This window comes from Falco cherrug, chromosome Z (genome assembly GCF_023634085.1).
Source record: "Falco cherrug isolate bFalChe1 chromosome Z, bFalChe1.pri, whole genome shotgun sequence".
In the NCBI taxonomy this organism is placed as follows: Eukaryota; Metazoa; Chordata; class Aves; order Falconiformes; family Falconidae; genus Falco; species Falco cherrug.
In genome coordinates this window covers 29,938,404-29,958,418 of record NC_073720.1, presented here as the reverse complement: position 1 = coordinate 29,958,418, position 20,015 = coordinate 29,938,404, and the positions used below count along the sequence as shown (strand labels likewise).

The 20,015-nt window shown below is 40.6% G+C and overlaps 1 long non-coding RNA gene across 2 annotated transcripts in view; it reads left to right on the top strand.

Moving 5' to 3' along the window:
• The window catches only part of LOC114015423 (uncharacterized), a 28,048-nt gene extending 9,907 nt beyond the window's left edge, over positions 1-18,141 (top strand). The window contains exons 3-4 of one of the 2 annotated variants that reach the window (XR_008730321.1): positions 12,518-12,703; positions 18,002-18,141. This is a non-coding gene — a long non-coding RNA (uncharacterized LOC114015423). Of the gene's footprint in view, positions 1-12,517; positions 12,704-13,931; positions 14,411-18,001 lie in introns of those variants that run through there. The other variant, XR_008730320.1, reaches the window with a different exon arrangement.
• The last annotated feature ends 1,874 nt before the right edge of the window (positions 18,142-20,015 follow it).

Below are 20,015 nucleotides of genomic sequence, written 5' to 3'. Positions count from 1 at the left end.
AAAGCCAGTAATGAATAATGATAGCAAAGTAAGACATACTGCAGAAAAAGACAGGAAAGAACTGTATTAAATGGAGGACTCAGGAGATTTTAAAGTTACAGACTATAAATAATTGCAGAGATAATAGTATAAATGAAAGAAGGGAATTATCCACATTCTCAGAAGAAGAAAAGAAAGGTGCAACGGCCTCAAGCTGAAACAGGAAAGTCTCAAGTCATTAAGAAAGCGTTTCTTATAATGAGAGTAATGGGCTGGTGAATGGGAGGGCAGTGCAGCATAACTGCAGATGGGCTACCGAGGTTGTGGGCATTCCTGCAGAGTGGAGCTGGACAGATTAGGTAACATAGATGAGCTTCTCCAGCTGCTAGTCATTTCAAGAGCTTGCAAAAGTCAGTCTGTTTCTCTACATCATCTTCATAAAATCTCTCGTCCTTCTACAGCTGCCAGTCACATTCTTCCAATGGGATATCATACTGAAATTTGTCTTTGCAGCCAGGATTGTGAGTCCCAGTAGCTTCAGTGAAATGAGGGTCAATCTCATTGCGTTTCCATTGTGATTATGTGCGTTTTCTGTGCTGTTTTGCCAGCATGTCCCACGTCTCTCTGACTGCTGTTTACTCAGCCTTTGTGAACAGGTTCTTATTATCACCTTTATTGTCATGTTCAAGTGCACTGCTTATCTTACATGTAAACATCACTGGTGCTGGTGGCAAGTTGCCAAAGGACCCCCTTCAGTTGAGAAGGTATGTCTTGTTATGAGATTTCAGCTATAGGCAGTGGCTGAAGCCAGCATGCAAAAAAGGTCCAGTATGACCCTATCCAGTTTCCTCTTCCTATATATGTCATTCTGTTTGTTGCCTCTCTGTCTTCAGCGACACCATCTTTTTCAGACTAATTCCAGCAGGTGTATACAGCTATGGCGTTTATCTAGGCTTTACTTAGGCTATTGAGGGGGAAAAAAAAAGAGGGTCATGGCCTACTTGCACATGGCTTGGATATGGCAGAAGTCTCTGTGGTGTTATGACATTCCAGGGAAAACCACAAAAAAAACCCATGGGGAAAACTCCTGTATCCTTTGTACTATCAGGTTAGGAATTGGAAAAGTGTAACAGCTTGTCTAGGTCCTCATTAGTGCCAGTAACCAAGAGCAACCACCCCTGTTTTTTGTTTGGTGTTTTTGCTAGGTAGTCATTCCTGTGATGGGAAAAAGCCAGGATGTGCATGTTTCAACATCTTGCATGTCATGCACTAATCTCCATGCTGTATATGGGTGTCACCAAGAGACTGGTACTTGATAGTTTGCCCTTGTTCTTCATGGTTGTTGCACTGCTCTGAACAAGTAATAAGACTTGTGAGACTGCTTGCTTTTAACCTGAAAGTTAGCACAGAGGCAGTGTAAGGCTCTAAATAAGCAGTCCCAGTGAAAAACTACAACCTGGGAACATAACAGTTTAACTACAAAATGGGAATGTGACCAGCTTTGGTGCTGCGTGCTGCTGTATAGCTGGAGCTGGAAGGCCCACCTGCAGGGTTCAGATCAGAACAAGATTCAGCCTTTTGTCAGCAGGCTGTTGATGGGTGCAGGTCTGGTCTGTTACTTATTTATTTTGCAGGGAGAGAGTTCTTTGGTACCTAGTGACATGCTGTGCTCCACAGATATCAATAATTCAAGCCCTGTGACAGTTCTGTGAAAGAACTTGTGCAGATGAGCCTGAGGAACAGCCACAGGACTGGTTCAGCAGGAAGGCAATTGACATGTTAAACTGTCCTGGTTGTTTACCCACTTATTGCTGCCTCACTGCACCATGGAGTCCCTAGCGGGTTTTATTTGTTTCCACTTCTAAATGGAGTTATTATCTCAGAAGGTGGTTCTGGACGATTGATCCCCAGGAGCTGTGCATCTGAGGGAGAAAGCCTTGGAGCTAAAAAAGTGTAAGCACCCAAATCTTCCCAGATCCTCAGGCTTGTCGGGCTGGAGCAGGTCTGCATTTCAGGGACAACCCTCTGCCCTGAGCAGTGCAGGGAAGAGGGGTGAATTTCTCCTGTGCCAACTGGAATGACACTTCCTAACTGAGCTCCTGTCTAAGCTTTGCCTAGGTCCAAGTTTCAACCTTTTAAGGAAATATCGATATGAGTACTTAATGACAAGGTCCAGATTCTGTATTTGGACCTTAAGTAGAATCATCTTGCTGTTCACTCTGAAAGTTAAAGAGTTTTATTTGTCTAACTTCAGGCCTCTGGTTCAGCAAATGCATCTAGTTTTTGCTTTCCACCCGTCTTAACTGTGAGCCGTAACAATTCTCAGAGGCAGCATCTTGCCAAAGGCACACCTGGTGGCTGCCTGGGTATAGCTAGCTGCTGTGGTTCTGCTTTTAGTACAGCTATAAATGAAGCAACAGACTTTCTTCCCAGGCTTCAGTTTTGTTGGAGGCTATTAATTAGCTTTACATTAGCAGCTGGGGGAGTACTTGTATGGTCACTTTGCTGATTAGTTTTGCTCTTATTTTTGAGGAGTTAACTAATATTTCAGTGTGTTAGTTTAAGAAAAAGAATTTATACTATCCATGAATTCAATCATTGGTCAGTGTTGCAAATGTACATTGGTAAGTAACTATATATCTGCCTGTGTAGGGGAGGTATATAACACTGTGTGTATTGTATAATCTGGGGTGGGATCATCCTAAGTGAAAAGAAAGCTTCAGAAAATAAATGTAAAGCTACAATGTAGCTGCTCCTTAGAAACCTGAAGTACAATGATGTAAATGGGCAGATAATTGTCTTACCACTATGCCAGGGTTAACTCTTGTTATTATATTATAGCAGCTTTCATTATTGCTAATTATTATTAGTCATTAATACTGGTTATAGTAGTAAATAAAATCGTAGAGTCTTCACCTAATTTTTTATGCGTTCCAGTGAGCCTCTTATCAGACTTGGGGGTGAGCAAAGACTGATGTTAGCATTTGCCTTTATAAGTCAGCATCTGGCTAAGTACAGCTGGAGTAAGTAGTTTAAGGCAGACATACAGAAAAAACTGGGCTAGAATGGCCCCTCCAGAGTCATCTGATCCCCCTCCTACCTCTAGGGAAAGCTCAGATATTCCGATGTCACTTTTGACAGATGTTTGTCTAATGTGTTTTTAACACCCTCCAACAATGGAGACTCCAGGCCTTCTCCTGTAGCAGCAAGACATTGTTGACTCTTCAGTTTGTAATCTACAGTTTACTTCCTGATATGAAAAAATGTATTAACTTTATTGGGAGGAATTTAACAGTATGCTAAGGATGCTACATCTGTCGTATCATTTGGACAAGAACAGGAGGCTGTGGGTGTATTTTTTCAAATTTAAATTACGTAGCTTTATTCTTGGTTAAACAAGCCAGATGCTTACAGCATGCTTATCTAATGTCTGAAGAAATTTTCAAGGACACTTAGCAGAGGTTAAAAGTTCAGTTGCAGCTGTTCTGTGAGGCAGAAGCAGTCCTAGGATTATGCACAAATTCACCATATGAACTGATCCAAATATAACTAGGCAAAAACGTCACATCAGAAGTCAAAGGATCTGAGCCTTGTGAATGAAATGCCCAGTGTACACACTGCCAACAGGGCTGCTTGCACATAAAAGTCACGGCACAGGCGAGTGATGAAATCTACTCTCTGCTAGCCAGAGGGCAGAAGGCAGAGAGCAGGATGGCAGTCAGCAGCTCGCTGGCTCTCATGTTTGCTCAGGCAGTGAAGCCTGTCCCCACGCTTGCCCCACTTCAGCATCGGACTGCTGCAGGGGAATGAGCCAGACCCCTCCCAGGCTCCTGCCCATCCCTTGTGTCTGTTGCCAAGGTAGAGTTTTCCATCAAATGATTATTTTGCACCAGTGGATTACAGAGCAATAACAAAGTCCTACGCCTATACTAGGGACCTCTGCAATCTCTAGGTGATTATTTTCAAGTGGTTAATCCATGTGGCAGCAGATAAGACTCCTGTACTGCAGTTTCCCACTGCACTGCATCACAGGGCAGAGAGCTGGCACAGCATATGAACATCTTTCTTCCTCCTCAGTCCAACCTTTTCGAGGTAGTATCTCCATCAAGTTCATGTGGGAAGGCAGGGTTTCTGTCATTGAGACATAAGCATCCTAAACTGCGTGTGCAGGGGCAATGTGGTAATACTGCATTCACAGCTGAATTAATTTCTGCACAAGAGTCTTCCCTGTCCTCTTTCCCAGTGGTGACCCTCACACATCTGATTTGAAAGACCAGACTGGGTAAGGTTTTACAGAGTCTGCCTCATGAGAAAGATGCCTGAGATTGTTGTCTTCAGTGTTAATGTAAGAAGGAAATACTTACCTGAGTGCTTGCTGTTCTAAAGCATATGGTTTCTTTACACTCACATTCATTAGAAGGCTTGATACAAAGGTATAGCATTCTCCTTCCACCTAAATTCCCTGATTTGAATTGTTATCAGCAGCAGAATTGCGCAGGAAGGTACATGTTAGGAGAACAATAGTGCCATTATGACCTACTAACATTGTAATCTAATTTGAGTTAAAAAAAAGACCTACATATTAACATCCAGCATAGCTGAATGTATTTTTATAGTACAGAAACAGCAATCCATGACAGTTTTTAAAGAAATTTGTGTCTGAATATTATTTAGATTTCCATTTCTGACTGGTACAGTGTTTCAGTTGAATGAATGTTTCTCACCTGTACTGCTTAGCCAAGCTGTGTTTTGTTTTGATTTTTTTTTTGGTTGTTATTTAAATGTTAAAAATTTTGAAAAGTGTATGATCTTGAAAACAGCTTGTTAATTAAGGAACAGTTCCCCACTCTTGTTTCTTGAAACACTGATGACACAGAAGCACCTTAATTTACTCATAATGCCCTAGATTAAGGATAATGGTGTAACTTCAGTGATCAGTCGTGGCCTATATCACAAGCTGAGCAGCTCTCAGTGATTAATGTATTTCCCATCAGGGCAGTGATGGGAGGTGTGATGTTCTGTTACCCCAGCTTTACAGGCTGAGGGATCTTGAGGCACAAGAGATTAAACAACCTTCCCAATGTCATGGCAGGACCTCAGCGACAGAGGAAAGAGTTTGTGTAGCAGCAGTTAAGATCCTTTCTCTGTGAGTGATACAGCTAGAACCCTATAAAGAGGTGGTGTGTGTTCCCATATGGACCAGATTAGCTGTACTGCATATGAAAATCATGGCCATAAGGCATTTTTTGCTAATGGAGTATGCTGCACTGGTATAATCAGAGTTACATTAGCATGAATTTCTTGCCATCAAACTCAGCAAAACTCTGCAAATTTTGCAAGAAGAAAAAAGATGGTTTATGTGTACATTTAGGCCCAGCTTTTGCCCTGCTTTAAGGTGGTGGGAATCCCTTCATTTACATGGTGAGGCTTTGGTTTTCTCAGATTTCACTGTGTTCCTGTTGAAGATACCTCCTGTGGGCATATTTAAGTGAGTTAGGGTACAGTTATCCAGGGGGAGTTTAAAGGATCAAGTTTAAGTTGCTTGTTCAACTCTCACTACAACCACTTATGTTCCTGAGTCACGTAGGCAGTTTAAAACCACTTCTTGCTCCTTCTAATGAAAACCTGAATACTGGACATTGAAATAGATCTCAGTTATATATACAGTGTGGTAGCTGGTACTTGCTGCCATTCACAGAGGGGGAAAATATCGATTGTTTCTCTTCTGCTATTGGATTTTGGGTAACTGAGCTGTTTACTGCAGGCAACTGCAATCAGCCATTAACTTTAGTTGCTTAATTAACTAATTTGAAAGTTTCTAATTTAATTGTGCCAGTTGATATGCTTAAATACTTTTTTTTGTGTCAGTGAAGTTTTTCCAGTTGTTCAAAGACACAGTAAGACTGGTACCTCATAACATAGTTTTCCTTTCACAGTGGCCACCTTGTAAGTCATACTTCCTGATTCAATTTTAAATAAGCTGTTACGAAAACCAAGAAGGCTGCAAGATATGTAATGACAAATAATACAGGCAATTTCAAAAAGAAAGAAGAAACTGCTTGTGACCAAGTATGTATGAAATTAAATAGGTCCTAGAATCCTGTATTAAAACTGGTCTCACCTAACATTAGGTAGATGTTACACAGTAAAAGCACAGAATTATTTCATAACTTAGAAAAGTCGTTGATTTCCTTTCTGAGATACTACATGTTTGTTGTACATGCTTACTTCTCAAAGGGAAATGTAACATTCATCCAGCATGCAGATTTGCCAGACACACCTAAGTTGTCAGAGTAAGTGCGTAATGTACATGGTGTGCTTATACCTCACCTGAAATACTGCACCTAAATCTCTACCTTACTTACATGATAGTGGGCCTAATTCTCCCTCCCTGTCTTGAGCTGATTTTTAGATTTATCTTTCCTGCTCAAAGTACTGTCTAATATCTAATAACAGCTGTCACTTTCTGCTCTGCACCACTTTGTATAGTCTATTGTTCTTATGTATAGGCATAGCATGGTCTTGCTTTTCAATTTTTTTTTCTACACTTATTCTTCTTCTTGTTTGCGTAACCTTACATGTTTCCAGAGATATGGAGCGTTAGGGCATCCAGCTTTGTCAATAGTTTTAGAGGGGAGAGAGAAAGTGGGGGGAGAGAGTGAGAGAACAGCGTTAAGTTCTAATTGTATACATAAAACAATGTAAGTAATAAAAATACTTGCTTTTGTGTCAAAGGTGGTGTGTAAATAATTACACGAGCCCAGCTGAAGTACCCATAAGAACTGGATAAAACCATTAATGGCCAGGTCAGAAAATATATTAATCTTTATTGGTGCTGAACTTTGATTGAAGTAATGTGAACTAAACTACTTGTTAACTATGGCATGTGGTCAAAATGTTTATAGGTTTATCGATGTCTTTAAAAGACAAGCTTAACTGAACAACACTTCCACGGTGCATAGGTTTCTTGAACAAGGAGCATGGCCTAACTTCAGCTTTGTGAGACATGGCAGTTACAAAATGGGAAGACACATAATGGCATCTCTTATGCCTTGCAAAACAAAGGTAATTAGAGGAATATTCCTCAAACCATATGGACGTGGGTGGTTCCAGCAAGGGACAGTCAAATTGATCCTAGGATTAGGAATAAACAATGCCAGAAGATGACTGAATAGCTTGTACAATGCAGAAGTTTCCCATTTCCTCAGAAGGGAAGGTTAAGTAAAATACAGTGCATATATGTTGAAATCTAGAATAGAGGTTTTGCACATATTCAGATCTTCTGGAGAGAAGCTGTAGCCTTCGGTCTGATGATACTGTGAATATCTAATGGTTTTTTGCACTCATATGTGAATTTCCTCTGCATGTGCATTCAGCTGCCTGGACACAAGCCAGCTCCAGTTCAAAAGCATGTTTGTGAAGCCCAGCCCAGATCGTTCTCCCACTGAGCGCTGTTTATGAGCTCCAGCACAGTGTCACCCTAACAAGGTCACAAGGTTTTTCAGTTTGGAGCTGGCTGGAGGCCCATAAGATTGGTGTGCAGGCAAAGGGAGCTCATATCTGCTTGTTCTACCTTGTTTATGTGCATCCTGTAAGAGCGTACCAGCATCCATTGTAACACCGAGGTTAAGAAAAGGAACAGCATGCTCTGGAGTTCTTTTAACAAAATGGCTTTAGCTAAGCAAATTTGTAAATTTACTTGTGGACTGGGTCATTCAAATAGTTTTAAAGGCCTTGAAAAGGAAGGCTACTGGGTTTTTCTTAAAAGCACATTAACACATATTTAAGGTACTGCTGTGCCAGCTTTGTCCAGCATGGCAGGCACACCTGACCTGAAGGACAGTTTTACCCCCTTGCTGCTCACCAGTTGCTTTGTCAGCTGCAGTCCAGGCTGCTCCAAAAGGGGTAGACAGAACCATGCCTGCTGCTGCGCTTGGCTGCTCATCCCCATGGCTTCCCATTGCAGGCATGAGTTTTGCAAAGCCACATGGAGAGCTGGGCTGGTGGGCCAACCTGGCTAAATCCCAGTCATCTCACTGTTGCTAGCTTTCAGCTGAGCAGCTTCCCAGATCCAGCTCACTGTGTGGCCATGGGAGCGAAGGCACTGGCAGAAAGAGGTGACTGGCTGTGGGCAGGGAGAAGGGCGTGAGACCACTCCTTCAGTGCAGCACTGGTTCTCACCATGCTGCCTCTACAACCGTTGGCGTGCACTGCCTGCCACCCTTTAACTATATGGCTCAACATCAAACTAATAAGCCTGTCCTGGGGCCCATCATAGCTCAGGTGATGTGGGCACTGCTTCTGAGTCCCAGCCTGGCTTACACTGGAACCAGGCATGGATTTGCAACAAATAGGAGTAACTGAAATCTAGGCTTAAGTACCACCACAATTTATACTGACAATATCTGTGTGCTACTTTATATATATATATATATATATATATATATATACACACACACTTAATTTTATGAAACAGATGTGGTTGGTTTTTTTCCCTCACGTTGCTTTTCCTGTGCTGAAGTCCTGATAGATGTATTAGGCCCACCACAGAAACTGAACCTTGAGTAACATGGTATCAGAGAGTGAAATCTTTGGAATGGAAATGACTTTGATATTTCCCTGATGTATTAGCAGGAAATGTTTTTTCTCAGATCACCTTAAAAAAGTAAAAAAGTGGAGTGTATCCAAGATTCGACTTTTAGGATAGGACATTGCAGAAGAGAATGGAAGACTGATTAATGTGAAGCAGCTCCACATGTTCCAGCTTTCATGCCTCATCAGTGCCTTTTCTGATAGCCTTAAATTTTGACAACTGTTGATTGGTGGAAGTCAAAGATGAGGAAGTATAAAATAATTTGATTTTGTTTCAAGGGATGGTCTGTCAAAACCAGGCACAGCCTTAATGACAAACTGTGACTATGGTTTCTTAGTAGTTACAAAAAAATCTGCTCTCCGATGTAGGATAATCTGCTAAACATACTATGACGGGCATTTTAGGCAAAATGTATGGTTACATTTCACAGTTACTACTGTGGAATAGCATTTAGTTCTTCAGTAAGAAGTATCCCTTGAGGAGCAGAAGGTGAAACGACTGGAATTCACATAGTTTTAAGTTACACAGTTTTCTATAAATAGAGTGCCTATTAAAATGAAAAAATAGAGCACCTATTAAATCTGCCATGGATTTCAGTGGGAACAGAAGTGGGTCATAGGTCTGCATAGAAACTGAAAAAAATAATGAAATTTTATGCATGGCAGTGCCAGCTCAGTGCCCCAGTTTCTCCATCAGGTTTTGTACTGTTCTTTTTCCACATAGATTTGAGTTCCTGCAGTGACTCTTGATCTAATAGTGTTCGTATTTGTAATATGTTTCAACAAAAAGGCATGATTAGCCTTGTGTTCTGGATATTGGCTTGTCTCTGTGGGCAACTTTTTTCAGCTCTTATTATTTGTGTCTTACCCACAAGCATAGAAGCTGCATAGTAACCAGCCCTCACTGACAAGGTTACCTTACATTACTGCAGCACAGTAAAGGTGGCAGAAGGCAAGCATTTTAGTTCTGTCAAATTCCGTTTACAGCTTTTACGTTATCAAGGTCCTTTGTGTTGCCGGTGCAGTGTAGAGGGGCCATGGGGAGATGGAATACTCGTGCCTACATCTGAATCAGTGGAGGAGGAGGAACAGGATTAGCAGCTGACCACAGTACCTAAGATACTGAGTAAACAAAGACCCAGATGTTAGGTTGAGACATCAAACCCAGGCGATGTCTATCCAACAGTGAGCCAGGCTCCCAGCATTTTCCATGTGCTACAGTCCAGCAGAGGCATCTGTTACAAAGCAAAACTCTCTGCACAGAGTCCACTTTTGCTGCTCACTTAGGTGACTTTTTATCATTACATCTGGAGCAATAAATCATCAATAAACATTTGTGTTGCAACCAGAAGCACAGGTTCTGTTTGTTGTACATACAGCCTACAAACAAAATAAAATGGATTAAGGGCTGAAACAATGTTATATTCTCCACTAACTAAGAATGTTCAGTTTTGATTAATCAAAACTATTGGAAATCATGAAAGCCTGTTATGAAATCTGAAAATATTCTCACTTCTATAGAATTTTTAAATATACACAGTTCTGGTGATCACCTACAGGTGTGACTGCTGTGATTGCTTGGTAGAAAAGGGCTATCCATAACTGAAGTAAAATATACCTAACATTTTAGATTACCAAAAGGCCTCACAGAAAAATTGTTATTTCTGAATTAGTACCTAGGATATAATATTGTGAACCTAAAGATATGAATGACATTAAAAAGTGGTGTTGCCTTGGGAATATAAAACCATATGACTTGGAATTCCAGATCAGGTTATTGATTCCAGTCATCATTAGCAGTTATAATGAATATTTTAGTTTTAAAAGACAGCTGCTGCTGTCTGCATCTAACCAATTGTGCAACAGAAGTACAGTGCAGAGAATATTCCTTCCATGAGTGATTGATCCATTTATGACAATAAATGAGATTTTATTATCCTTATCTTGCTGCTTGCATGAACAATTTGAAGTCTGCAGTTTTCTTTTATCTCTTCTGAGTAGCAGAGATGTGCTGACTGGAACACATTAGTAGGAGAAAAATAAGTGAAATGTAAACAAACCTATCTTGAGTGCTGTTGTTTAATATCTAGATATGAACAGAAATACCTCCTGACAAATGTGTGGGGCCTGTTTCAGTTCATCAATATGTGAAATCTCCCACCCAGCTCCTGAGCATTAGGCTATATTCAACAGAGGAGCCAAGAGGTGAACAGAACACTGACCCTCTCCCCAACCCTTGTAAGCACTCATGAACATGAGAATATAAAATACTTCCTCATTCAGATTTTTAAGTTCACAGTTCTCTTGTATTTCTTTGCTGCAGTCAATTTCCTAGTGATTTTTAATGGCCTGGAGCTGTGGATATGTTAGCAAAGTTCATCTATAAGCCAGTTGTACTGGACATTCCAGTTGGTTTCTCTAACCACAGAAATGTATTAGACTAGGAAAAAAATGTGGAAAAGCAAAGATGGAAACGTGGGAATGGAAATTCTCCTTTGCATTTGAAGGTGTAGTGTGCTACATGCTTAGCAGCAAGTAGCCTGTTATTTGATGGCTTAGCTTAAACTCTGAAATGCTTCCATCTCCTGTATCCCATATTTCAGTTCTCTGTGATTTTTAGTTTTGCTAAATTCTGACAGGTGGAATTTTGCAGAGTTTGCTGCAACATAGCTTGTCTCTTTGCCTGCAGAGTTTGGTGATGTCTCACTGTGCACTGTGTCAGTGAAGAACCTTCTGCCTGCTCTCACAGAGTCCACGGCTGGTGTGACTCCTCTGCTAGATGCAAAGTGATGACAATCTCCAAAACCCCATGTGTTTCAGAGAAGGGAAACATCTTTACCCTCTTGGTAAAAAGGTCAAAAGCCACAAAGGATCTTCCCAGGATCCCATTTGTCATCAAGTGGTGAAATTCTTTGTTGTACTGTAGGATATAGGATATGTTCTCAAGGCAGTCATGTAATTTCTATTGATCTAGCCACACTCTCCACGTGTATTGTTGCTTCAGTAGCTGATAACTTGGTGTACTGTTGTACTGGATCTGGCTGGGATGGAGCTCCTAGCAGCCTATATAGTGCTGTGTTTTGCATTTGTGGCTAGGCAGAGTTGGTAACACATTAAGTGGTAATACTCCAGTGTTTTGGCTATTGCTGACCAGTGGTTGCAGTGTCAAGGCTTTCTTTTCAAACCACTTCTCCTCTGCCAAGGCCAGTAGGTTGTGTGTGGGCAAGAGGTTGGGATTGGGCCCAGCTGGGACAGCTGACACAAACTGAACAAAGGGGCATTCCATACCATATGATGTCTTGCTTAGCAATAAAAGCTGAGGGAAAAGAAGAGGATGCAGGAGCATTTCTTGTTACGGCATTTGTCTTCCCAAGCAATCATTATGGGTGCTAAGGCCACGCTTTCCAGGAAGTGGCTGGACATCTGCCTGCTGATGGGAAGTAGCAAGTAAATTCCTCTTCTTGCTTTGCTTTCATGCACAGCTTTTGCTTTTGTTATTACACTACCTTTATCTCAACCTAGGATCTTTTCCATCTTAACTTTGCCCTCCCTCCTGTTGAGAATGGAGAGTGAGAGAGCAAGTGAGTGGGTGTCTCGCATCCAGCCAAGGTCAACCCACTAAAATTGTCTTGCATAAGACTGTATTTTAAGATGGGACCAGCCTGACCAATCTCTATGAGCATATTTGACACACTTAGCTGTAGAAAACTCAGCTCATTCTCCTGATGTAGGTACTCGGGCATTAGGGTAGCTTTTGTTCATTCAGATCATCAGTACGGGACTAGGATTATCTCAATGTGAAGCCCTTCTGCGTAGAATGTATTTACAAAGAAATGCAAATTTTTCAGTAGATGGTGATCCATAGCTTGCAAAATAAAAGATCAAGGATTTGACATACATTTAAGAGAGTATCATGATTCAGGCTTTCCATTTTTCTTTTCCACAGTTCATGTCTTCACAGTGACTCAGAGGCCCAGGAGCTGTTAACAAAGTCAATAATCAGGAGGGTTGCTCACTCTGCACTGGCAGATGAGATTATGTCAATATGAAACTCAGCTTCAGACAGTATTTCCTGTGAAGGATTGGAAGTAGGATACTGTGAAAATCCACATGAAGGAACAATTAATGTGAGGTGAGTAACAACAGTTTGTCTCGTTTGTTGCAGGGAAGACAATGTGTGAGAAAGCAAGGTAAAATACTGGTGGATATTATGAATAAATGCAACTCTCCAGACAGCCCTTTCTTGAACAGCACAGTCCTGATTCACTCAACCATATTAAATTATAATTAGTCATGTCCCAAACTCAGCACAGACTTGCTGAATAGGCTGTTTATATAAGATCCCTGTAGCAGACTTAGGAGACATGGCATAGGAAATGAATGCTAGTATAAAAAAATCAAACAGTTTCTCCCATAAGAATCTGTAGCACAGCTAAAGTCTTGAGGCCAAAACCAGCTATATGTAGATGCAAGAGTCATATGCTATTTAAAGATAGAACTTGGATAATTTCTGTGGCTGAATATGGCATCACCCTGTACAAAAGCTACTGCAGTGACCAAAAGATGCAGCATGAAATCTATCCTCACAGAAATGAGTGGAAGCCTTGCCATGCATTTGACAGGATCGTAATTTTATTAATCATTATGGCTAGCAGAAGCTGGTGGAGCAAGGGAGTGCAATCTCTTTGAGATCAGCCTGCAAGGTATGAGTACACACCCAATCAACTTTTGCAGGGTGTCATAAACAGTGACATGCAGTTGCTTCTAGTAAAAAAGACAGCAAGCAACCTCTGCTTTACGAGGAACAGGTGGTAAGATTTTGTAGCTCAATGTTTGTGAGTCTCCAGACTGGAGCATGAAAACTTTGCCTGTAAAAACCACATTGTGGAACTTTTTCTGAGAGTCTGGTAAGTATCAGGACTGGGTATTTAGCTGGAATTAGACTTCTTGCTTAGAAGCATTCTTTGACATTTCTTGAGGAAATTTGTGTTAGGGACATTTAAAAACCAAAGCATTCAAGCGAGTGGCTTAACTTTTTTCCCAACTGAATGGGTAATTCAAGCATGCTCGTGTCTGCAGTCACGAATCTTCCTGTTCTGCTTTTATAGAGCACCTTACATTGGGAACTGTGTGCAAGAGTAGAGCTGATGTGTGTTATGATAATACAAATAGTAAATACAGGAATAATCATCAGCAGATGGGGTCCCCACGCAGCTTTTGCTGAGGAGTCTGTAAGAATATCACCCCAGTGCAGCAGGCCACACAACAAGGGATGAGGAAGCAGTCAGGATTCTTATAATTGAAATTAACTGTATGTTGTTTCAATTAATTGTTCCAATTAGTCTCTCTTTTTTTTTCAGTTATGCCTTTCTGTAACCGTGTCATCTGGGATGCTGTGAGAAATTGAAAATGCCCTAATGGTCAGATGCTCATCAATTAAAGAACTTTCTGTTTCTAATTAGCTCCCTGAGAAGAATTCATTGTAGGAATGAAAAATTTTATAGGTGCACTGAGTGAGGCGTTGTTTTTATTACAAGACTGATTTTCCTTTCAATGAGAGCATTATTTCTGTTGCCAAAAATTATTTTTAAAAAGCCTTAATAGAGAAGAAAAGAAGGAAACAGCTGGTTTGTTTCTATCTAGCAGACTTGTTCTTGTGAGCTATTTATCATAATTAATTAGTAGCTAGGGTGCAAACAACACAACAGCTTTAAGCCCCTTCCCCCCACCCCAACCCCCCCAAAAAATAAAATTCCAAAATAATAATCCAAATTAAAACTGCCAAAGCTACTTTTTATGAAGTCAGATCAAGAGGTACTGTTTCAGTTTTTTAGTCAATGAGACATTTCCTGTCAAAGACTGAGAAAAAATGGTTGGATTCTAGATCTGATTAAAATATTTCTGAGCTTATGTTGTTGGTTGTTGGGTTTTTTAAATGGAAAACTGAAGTCTAAGATGCAGTTTCAGAAGTTTTATTTTTCCCCAGTTGTGATGTGCACTGGAAGTTCACACAGTACCAAGAACAGTTGCTAGCAGTTGTTTCCCCTGAGGCTGTAAATGCAAAAGAACAGAAAACTCCGCCTAAAAGCATGGCCTAACAGATGCTTTCTGCCACAGCCTGTAAGCATCTCCAAATCCAGGTGTAAGTATCACACTGCTCTGATATGCTAAGATTCAAAGAGACCAGTTTTTCAAATTTTTAAGTGTGGCACACAGCCTGCACGTTAAGCCAGACCTCCAAAGCCTACATGCTAAGCAAACGCCTCCGGTTTAAGAGCTTATTCACAAATGGAGCTATTTGTGACTATGTCTAGGGTTAGGCAGTGCGTAAATATAACCTGTGAATGGACGCACCTTCCTACACAACCTCCAGAGAGCAGAGCTGCCCAAGAAGCTGTGCTTTTTTTTCTGCTTACCCTCCACTAGGAATGCTGAGACAGATCTCCAAAGTTATTTAGTTGTGGTGTTGCTTCAGCTACGATGATCCAAGGACATTTTGTCACATAGAGGTGACAAGACTTAGGGAAATGCACCATCTTATATATCAGCTATATTATGTGGTACAAATGGATGGCACGTGATGCCTTCATCAGCCATTTTCATCCTCATCAAACGTATTTTAGCAGTACGACCTAACTCAAATCCTTAGTCTTCTTGTCTCATTTCTGATCTTTGCTTAAGAGAATAACTTTACAGTAATCACCACAGATTTGAGCAAGGGATTAATTTATCTCTCTGTATATATATGTAGGTATATAGGTGTGTATATGTAACTATAAACACATATATAAATATATATACACATTTCTGTATTTTAATTAAGTTATAAGACAACTTCCATTGCAGCCTTTGCTTATGATTTCCACGTAAAAAATCTGCAGTTAACCAAAATGCTGAATGAAGTGAGGCTTATAACTTTTTTAGGATTCTCTGTCCTAAACCTTGTTTGTCAAAGGTTTCTCACACTTTTGGAACCTCTAAGTAAAAATAGGTTAAGCACCTGAAACAGTCCATTTTTGCATCTAATCAAATTCATCATCTTTTCCACAGCATCTCAATGATCATAAACTTAGGGTTTTTGCATGCCTCTGTACTGATAATATGACCTGTTTAATAACGTCTAGCATTAACACAGCAGGAGCATCAAAATCAGGATTTTCATAGATTATCCACTAAATAAAATGTTTTTATACTTTTGTACCTCTAACATAATGGTTGTTCAAATGCTTGTACCTTCTTACTCATTCAGGTGAAAAGAACAGAGCAGAGCAACTTACTCAAAATGCTCAAAAGCTGTAATACAAATTTCCCTCAAGTCCTGTCCTACCGATGAAGAGATCTATGTAACCAACAATGCTTGATACAAAAATTAACCCCATCTCCTTTTCTTACAGTTTACTTTCATGTGTTCTTGGGGGAGCGAGGAAGATTATATTAGAACAAAGCAGCATTTGGCAAATGATAAATCATGGCTTCTCAAAAGCCAGTCATGCATTTCTCTGTTTGCACAGTATTCCTGGAATGACAGTACAATGGCCCTGTCCATAAGCAGTGTGCAAGTTCACAATAGCCTGAACTCCCAGACCATACATTCCTGCTGCCTCTTTTGTGCTAGCATTAGCTGCTACGTGGCTGTGTTGTGAAAATGAAGCTTTTCGGGTTTTGTGGGATAAATGTTCTGCAACGTTATTGAGCATTCCACATTGCTTTGGCTTATACTGATTGTGAAACCTACCATTAGTTGGGGGGTGTGTGTGTGAAAAAAAGAAGCATTTATCAGTACAGTAAACCCATATTTACAATGTCCTTCATCCTCCATTCTGCATAGATAAAATGGACCAGCCAAAAGTAAATCAGTCAGAAAGGCACATGAATCGCCTAGGTTAAAAAGGCAAGCTGTTACTCTCTGCCTCCTCCTCCATTTCCAACACCACCTCACTTAACTGAATTGCCATTGAAATGTGTGTTTCCTGATAGCAGTTCTCAAGTGTCTTTTTGTCATGTTCATCCTCTGTTTAATGGCTATTTCTTCTTTTTCTTAATATTGAGCTCCTTAAATTCCTACGCTGTCTATAGCTTCCATTTCCACTGCATAAAATAGGACAGCACAGCGGCTTTTTGAGGGATGAAAGAACTCCACCATTTGCTTTTATCAGCCGGCATACCCTGGTAAAGAGTTTCTGGTGCTGCGTAATACTGAACTTCAAAATCTTTGACATACTGGGTTTTGCAGATGGATGACTAGACTGTATGCATGGTGGCAGTAAAAAGAAAGCAGAGAGCTTACATCCTTCACTGTAATTAATATAGCAATAAGATTCTGGATGTTGTTTCTAGTACCTTGATATATTTATTTAATGTTGAGGTTATTTGTATTTTTCATTAGGCTCCTCTTTCTTGTACAGAGAGGATTAAAAGCTAGAAAACATCATGTGTCTCAAAATAAGCCTGATTTTGTTCTGTTTTTACATAAGCTCAGACATGGCCACTGTCCTGTTTTGAATGAATTGTGAAGTGTCTGCAGTAATTTTTTTTTACAGAAAGAAATGCCCAGGGCATGCCAAGCTGGGTATGTTCTGGATCAAATATCCATGGACTGAGCTATCAAAGACCCCTCCCACTGGTGTACACCAAATGGTTCACTACATGCAAAATGCAATTTGTATACACATGGCAGTTTTTTGAGTGTGCTGCTGCAGAGCTCTTCATCCCAGATGGTCAACAATTTTTACATTCTTTGGCTCGAGCTATTGTTTCAAGATTACCTGTTGCCCCTTTCTGCAAGGTTCTGTCCCCTGGGGACATCCTGTCCCCAGATGTCTCATGGGCAGAAGTTCTTCCCCAGTCCATGTAAAGCCTGTGTTGGAGTCAAAATCTCAGCTTCGCAAGGAAGGCTGGAGACAGTCCAGGAGCTAAGGAGCAGCTTCAGGGGGCAACAGAGCTGGAGAAGCTGGGTCCTTGGGCACAAGGACTGAATGAAGTAATGCCACAAGGATCTTCCTTTCTTGGGCAAGGGAACTGGAGATCCTGGAGGCAGGAATGATGGGATGGACTTCTAACTGCTCTGTGGGGGAAAAGGGTGTGCTCCTTACCTGGAGGAGTCTTTTGCTGGCTGGTAATACACCTTTAATGCAGGTCCCTGATGAGACTGTAGCCAGAGTGATTGCAGGGTCTGAATCCCCTTCCCTGCAAAGTGTTTTGACAAACTTTACAGCTACAGTCTCAATCTTTTGTGTAAGAACATGCCTTAGATTCAAACAGTCACTTTTGGCTAAAGTTACCAAATAAAATCTTAGATGTTATAAAATTATTTTGTTTACAGTAACAAATTGCGATCCATATTACAGGTTGCCTCCATTCTTATTTTTCCTTAGGATTCTGGGGATCAAATTCTGATCTCAGGTAGCTGAAATCTTGTTTTCCCTTATAGACAACCCACAGAGAACAGGATGTCTTGGGACCATCAGACTGGACTAATTAGCCAACTATATGCATACTTCCTGAAGGAGTTTTCTTCACGTTTTTTTGTGGAGGAGGTCTTGTCCAAAACAGAGGACACTGGTGAGCACACTCTTCATCCATCCATCCACTGGTAAGGGTATTGTCTCATGCAATTCCAGAAACCTGTTCTGACAGATTATAAAATTTGGCAAGTGATTGTAATGTACTTTAACAGCCTCTAATATGTCAAAGGGAAGCAGAAGCCAAGATTTAAAGTTATTTAACCCATAGTCTCAAGACATTAATCATTAAAATAAATGTCTAATACTGCCAGTCACAGCTAAAAAACAGAGATGAGTTGACTTCACAGCTTCTCTTTCCAGGGCAGAACTTTTGGGAGGTATTTCTCTGGGCTTAAACCTTGCCTATCACACAGCAAACGTTGTTGTTATTGCTATTATTATTACTGCCACGATCATCAATCAGCATCATTACTGGTAAACAAAACTCCAACATGTAGATCTGCTATTTATGGCTATTTTCTTGAGGATTTTGAGACAGATGTTATGTGCAGTGTGCTGCAGACTTCATTTATCTCAAATTGCCATGTCAAGTGTTCTGTTTTTTGAGGACCACTTCCTAGGGATGCCAATGGTAGAGGAACAAAAATCAAAGGGTGCCTCTGTCTTTTATAGGAGAGGTAACTGGACTGGCACTGGAGACTCTCTGACAAGCAGTAGTCAAATGTAAGCTTGTAAGGCACCCATGCTAATGGCATACATAACTTTTAGACTGCAGGAAAATGTGACTTGTGCAGTAGGTGATATAAGATATAGCCTGTGTGTTTCTACGTGTAGTAAGCTATAAAATAACAGTCTCATCATGCAACTCCAGACTGTTCACTCCTAGCTTCTCAGACCAGATCCTGGGCTTCCTTGACCTGAGGTGAGAGGAGACTATGATCAGGAGAGCAACCATTGCTGTCACTGCTTAACAGCTGCTGATTATTAGTATTAGGGCTTCTCTCACATTTGCCAAGAGCTAAGGACAACTCCACCAGAAGTCTGGATAGAGAAGGAGTAAAACAGAAGAAGGAATTTATCCTGCTTCTCTGCTGTCATCCCGTGTATGTGAAGGAAACCACAGCTGCATCTGGGGCTTTTCTGCATAAGTGTATAAGCAGCTGAGCTACTGACTGCAGGTTAGTGTACTTGAAAGGAGAATCAGACAGCAAATAAGTTTATTCAAATACTTTAAGAAGACACCCTGTATCTTCAAATCTTTATCTGGAGTTTTTTTACTGTGATATACAATCTATTTTGTGATGGCCTGCCTGTTAAAGCAGTCATGGCCAATGATTATTGCCAGTATGAGCCAAAATATGGTTCTTCATTTTCCATTTTATAAGGTTTACACTACATAGATAGCTTGTAATATATTTCTTACTGATAGGAAAAATTAATTCAGTAAATAAGTACTTCTCCAGAACAAATGGACTTATGGGTATTCTCCAGGTATATGGTTCACTTTACTGCTGATCAAGTCATAGCATCTGCATTTGCCTCATGTACTGGCACTTCTAAGCAACTAGAGCATGGCTTGGTGTCTACATTATACAGCTTCTCCTGCAAGGTCTCTTCAATGGATACCCAAAAAGCAGTTGAGAATGTGGTTGAGAGTGATTGAACAACATTCCTGTCTCCCTTGTGTTTTTAGGAACTCTGTGTTCAATTCTTTAGCTACAGACGTTAGGGATCCAAAGAATTTTGGAGACAGCAGTTTTTCTGGATCTGAGACAGATGTCAAGGCCCACGTTGATAGGAGATGCTACTCAGTGAATACTTCCATCTTTAGATTTAATTTTTCTTCCTTTAATGCTGCAAAGGGAAGTGGTGTTTCCAGCACTTCAAGCAGCCATGATCCTCACCCTGCTAGTTTATACTGCTGAGACCACCAGCCACTCAAGACCTCTTCAGCCCAAGGATTTAAATTGCAGCTGATGG